Raw genomic sequence first — 6,000 nt, forward strand, 5'->3', positions numbered from 1 at the left:
GTTCAGCTTGGCTGAGCATGATAATAAAAGCACCCTGCCCAGAAATCCTGGCATTGCCTAGTTACACAATGGGCTTTTTGGCAAAGCTTTATCATGTGGGGTTGGCCTTCTGCTCCTAGGAACAGTGTGGTTCTTCTGAGCCTCTGACTGCCAGTGGGACACTGGCTTCTGTGTGGCTAGGAACAAGCTCCTCATGTCAACTGCTCTGCAGTGAACAGTAGTCTGTCTCTCTTATGAAGAGAGAAGCTGTGCTACTTAAATAAAGGGAATTATCCTGAGATTGAATATACACCTGAATGGATGAGTGGTAGCAGAGGCAGAGCAGTTTGATAGCAAGGCAGCTCCAGGAAGATGTTAGCTGGCAGATGCAAGTCAGTCTAGAGGAAATGAAAGCCAAAGCGTGTGCTCCCTCTGGAAGGTGGGTGGAACTGGAAGAAGAGAATTAGTGGTGAGAGGAGTGCACTTTGGGGAGAAACAGCATTTAATATGTTAATAAATTGCCCTTCTGTTTTCACTCTTTAATCACTTTGTCTCGTCTTACGTATTACAGGGTCGCTGGAGAAAAGGTCGTTGTCTATTCCATGACTGTTCACTCACTAGTACAACGGGATCCCAAATATTGCTGAAGCATGATTGAAGTGTGAGGATAATGCTGTTAAACTGGAGGTTTGTGAGTCAAGTATGTCACCTCTTGAGACCCTTTAGAAATCCACAGGAGAGCCTTACAGGTGGTGTTAGAGCAGAGTTCAGCTCTTGGTCCCTGCAGGCTGCTTCAGTTCTTCATAAACTATTGCCTGAATTCCTGCCAGCCTTCTCATTACACGAGACACAGGTGTTGTCATGGAAAAGAAAGTCTGCATTTACTCAACAGCAAAGACTTTTGACGTTGTTTAAAATGATGTACCTGTGCCACTACCCAGCTCCCACCACTGAGTGTCTGAACCAGCTCTACCATCACCTGGCTGAGAGGGAGGTCATTTTCAGAGAAGATGCTGACTTAAAACGGAGTTTTACTTCATCTCATCATGGGAACTGGGAAGGAGAGGAAGAAGAGCCTGTGGCTGCACTTTTGCAAAAAGCAGATGCTTTCTAGAAATAAATGGGAAATACTGCTTTGCTGTTTCTTCAGTACCTGCAGCACACCCAGTGTAGGGCTGTCTGCTCTTGTGTCTGTGATGGAACTGAAGGGTTGCTATTAGAAAAGTAAATTAATGGGCAAGTGCAGATCATACAACACTGTGAAACAGCAAGGGGAGCATCCTGTGGTAATGTAAGATACAGAGGTAGACTTTAATTCAAATTCTCCTGATTGCTTGTGGCGTTATGATAGGAAAGTCACCCCAGTTGAATTTGTGACCACAACTGTAAACCAGAAAGAGCTGTACTTGTGAAGTGCTCACAGATCTGGGAGGTGTAATGCTGCTAATTCTGAAGCTATTGTAATGACCTGGACTAATATGAACATAATATGGTAGAAGAAGATAAAGAACCAGGAATGAATTTGTAGCTAGCTGCCACAGTTTGATGTTTCTTTTCCTCTGCCTTCTCCTGTCACATGCTTTTATGTCTTTTACCAGAGCTGAATGGCTTTCTTGACTTTAAGAAACACAGCACAAGATCAAGACAACGGAGATGGAAAAAGTAGAACAATGAGACTGCAGGCTGTCATGTGTTGTGTAGTTATTACTGCTGAAGTGTCCAAGCCATACTGTTTATAGAAAGCTGACTTTTTTAAAAAAGAAAACATTACTACAAGGGGTTTTTTTAATATCCCATTTATTGTTCTGCTGGTGGAGAAGACTAATAGCAGGCCTTTTCCTCCAACTTCTTAATTGAAATTGAAAACAAAGAATGGGTTCACTTAGATGTAAAATGAAAAAAGTCTCTAGTTTTCTCACTAAACAAGCTGAAACATGAATGTTCACATGGATATCATGAACTTGCACACTATCAGCTTGCATCTGAGATACCTGAAGATTAATGTGTGCCCATCTTCCCTGGCCTGAGGTCATGCCCCAGCCACATGCTGACACCAAGACCTGGATCCCTGCTGCAGTGATGCCTGGGCTAGAGGAGGGCTGTGACAGGCTCTGATCAGGTGTGAGCTTATTGCTTGGGACACCAACACTCGTGTTTCACCTCTGATATTGTTGTGCCCAAGTGTTAGGATGGGAGTGCATGCTACATAGCTATTTTTTTTACTTCTAGGATCTGGAAAGAATTTCACTCAATAACAAGAATGGTTCTGAAAAGGTTCCCAAAACACTCTTGCTAGAGAATAGTGTCTTTTGTCTTTTAACTTTTCTCCTTGTCTTTCTGCTGATCTTATAGTGTTCAGTTGCAAAGCCAAAAATATGTTGAGTATCAGGTCATAGCCTTGCATATCCCTAATTCCCAGAGGAATCTTTTTAGAGACATGACATACAGAAGATGCAGGGTCAAGACAATTGGAGATGTGCTGATATTTAAAAAAAACAAACAAACAAACAAAAAAACAACCCACACTTTGTTTCCCCCTCTTTCACCTGTGTTATTTCCAAAATAAATAGTTATGAACATGTTCAGTTTTGTGGGTATATTACTAGATAATAAGTAGGTAGCTTGGCCTTTTGAAGGGAAATAGAGTAACAGAGCTAGGGTATGGAAACCAGCACTGTGATGGCTTTTCCATAATTATCCTTCTGCATCAGTGATTCTATTTACATGTCACAGCATAGTGAGTTTGGGTTTGTAATCCCAAGAGGGAACCTTGTAATAAGTGGTACAGGTAGGAACCAGGTGTGAACAGACACTGAAGAAGGAAAATCTATTTTTAACTGTAGGAGCAATTAAAAGTCAGAGTCCAGATATCATTGACCTGCTCATTGCAGCCCAGGTAATTTATTTTCATGTTTTTCGATCTGATTTAAATCTCTAGAAAGGAGACTGAGGTCACTTTGCTCTTGCTTTTGTATCTCACTTTGCACAGTACTTTGCTATTCAAAAACCCTAAAAGAAGCCATTTCCTTCTCCTGCCACCAAGAGCATCCAGGCTTCAGATTTTTGCCTCTCTCTTTGTTGATGCATATCAGAATTATCTTCTCCAAAAGTAACTTGCTAAAATATTTTGTGGGTGTACAAGGCTTGCTAAAACTTTGTGTGCTTGAGAAAAGCATGTTGAAGCATGGAGGGACCTGTCACTTTGCTATTGGCACTCACCCAGCTTCACACAGGGGTGTACTTCCAGTGCCATTTTTAGTGGTATTGTTTATAAGAAAATCAGTGTTTGTGACTGTCATGTAGAGTTTATCAGCCAGCTCACTGGTGTGATTTCTGGGTTTTCTGATGAGACTGTAAATTTTCTGGACAGGTCTGCAGCCTGTTTCAGATCTCTATTTTGCAGTAGTTACATACTCATGAAATCCCAAGTGCTTCAGTTATTATTATTTATTGCCTACATTAGGAGAGCATCCTCAGGCCCTAGACAGGATTGGGCCAGGAGCTTTAAAACACCAGGCTGAAGAAACAAACCTGGTAAAGAGTGTAAATTAATTAGCTGCTATTTACAAAGCTGAAAGGGAGATGAGGTTTTGGTGACTTTTTAGAACATCTGGTGTATCCCCAGCACCATGCAAATAACAACATTGCAGGGGAAAGCTGTGAAACACTTTTATTTAAATGCCACCAGTCCCCCATTTACCACAAATTACATATGCTTGAGGGTGAGGGAGATTGTTATTCAGAATCAACTAGAAAAAAAGCTAGATTGTAGACTGACCTGCTGAGGGTTGAGTAGTGACCCTCGGATGCAATGTTCTTGCATTTTCTGGTGAGAGTGGGTAAGCTGATGACTGAGCATCAAGTAGCAGGATAAGCCAGCACTCAATGTGCTCCTCGCTTTGTTAGGATGTCCCCATGAGGTCAGGGCCAAGTGTTTCCACTCCTAAACTGTACAGTCATGCCTTATCTCTTGAACCCAGGAACAAGCGTGTTCTGGTGGCTATCTCTGCTGAAGAGGTGCTCTTAGAAACCACAGTCTCACCCCCACGCTGCAGACACCAAGGCAGAGGACCCCGCTGGTCTGAGTGCCTTGTGTGAGGACTGGCAACCTCATCCTCTGTTAGCCCAAGCCTTTCTACACCCAGGGTGTGAGCACTGATGATCAGCAGTGTTCAATTATCAACTATCTGGATAATCAGACTGTCTTTTAAGGCTTGCCTGTTGCTTTTGATAGGTTACTAGAAGTTTGTCTCTATAGTGACTTGAGAACAGGGCAGAAAACTCTGCACTATTATCAGACTATCACTGTTAGCCCTCTATGAGTGAAGAACTGAAAATTGTCTCTCTCTACAGGTCTTGAATAAACAACAGGTCAACCCTCCAAAGTGAAGGAGCTGGGGAAATACCGCGTTTCACAACATAGTTTAAGTTTATAAAGCTGGAAGGTTTCAAAAGAAAGAAAATCCACACTCATATTTCTAAAACCACTTTGCATCTTAGTTTCTTTCTGCTAAATGAGATTTTGGTAAAATTCCCCTATCCCATGAGGGATTTAAATATGAATGGAAATTTGTATGATATTTCTTACTATTTCTAGCACCACATGCTCTCGTAAGATCTTTCCAGTACTTTTACTCTGCTATAAGAAACTGTCTTGAAATTGTCTTAAAACTGTCTGTGTTACTGTCTGCATAGTGTTACTTTAGGCCTGTCCTGCCCCCACACCAAATTCTGGTCTGTGTATTATCATTGCTGTTATTTTAGATGACATCCCCCCACCCCCAACTTCTGAGACTAACCTTGTTGTAGGGTATCTTGAAAACCAGCATCACCTTTCAAGGCCATGTCTGCATATACTTTAAAAGCCCTACCAAGAATGTTAGTCATATGTCATCATTTACGTGCTGGTTGTAAGTAAGTTGTTCCTAAAAAGGACTTTTAAAAAAAAAATTACCCTCTTAGCTGATTTGTAGCACCAATAGGCCTGTTTTTTCTTTTCTTAAACACTGTTTGTCATTCAGACCATCAGAAAAGGAGCTGAGGAGCAGACAGTCTGTTTCAATATAAGATCTTTTGAACAAATGATTCACTTAATGATAGCATACTGTTTAGATTTCAGTTAATCTAGTGACAAAATGGTATAAAATTAATTCCAAATCAGACTCTCCTGCAGACAAGGCACTACATCTGAATCACAGTGCCTGCTCATCCCTGTCTCACTGCTGCTTCTGCTGCTCCCCATTTTCTCCTTTCATTGCCATGTGTGCATATGTAACCTGAAATGTCTTGCAGAGCTAAGAGTCAGATGAAGCCTGGGGTGTTTTCAGGTCAAGGCTTTTAGGTCATATGCTGATGGGTACACAGAAATACAAATATTAGTGTTACAGACAGGTACAACCTTTTGTCCAAGTATGTCTCCAGGAAGTCAGGGTTACTGTGCTACCACCTAAAACACTTCTCTTGTATATTTAAATAGGAGCTTTTTGTGGATAATTTTAAAATCTGACCTCATAAATATTTTCCTCTAGAGATTTCAGGACATAAACCAGTATGATGGAGATGACTAGTAATGTTTTCTTGGTTTGCACTTTTATTTGGAAGGAGGTTACTTTCTTTGCAGCCTGCCCAGTAGTTATGAAACTGAAACACAGAAACTGCTCTTGATTTTTGGATTACTGTTGGTTGGAAGTCATGATCCTTTTGTCACTTGTAGTCTGTAACTTGGATGGAAAACAATATCTGCAAGAACAGAAGAAAACAGACTGAAAAAACTGTTCTTTTTAAGCAGCTCTAAAACCTCTCATGTAACTCTCTACCAAATATATCTAATTTCATGGTAGTGAATTCATAATTCTTGACTTCCAGTGAGCCTCTTCCATACCACATTCACATTGGACTACCTCAGTGGTCATTTTAAAAGAGACACAGTGTGTGGGGTTGCAATGGGTGCTCATTTTGGTTTTCAATCTAAGTTTTTCATTTCTTCTTTCAGCAAGAACACCAGTGGCAAGTCCTCGAGGA

The sequence above is a fragment of the Merops nubicus genome, unplaced genomic scaffold (assembly GCF_000691845.1).
Source record: "Merops nubicus isolate BGI_N331 unplaced genomic scaffold, ASM69184v1 scaffold7721, whole genome shotgun sequence".
Classification (NCBI taxonomy): Eukaryota; Metazoa; Chordata; class Aves; order Coraciiformes; family Meropidae; genus Merops; species Merops nubicus.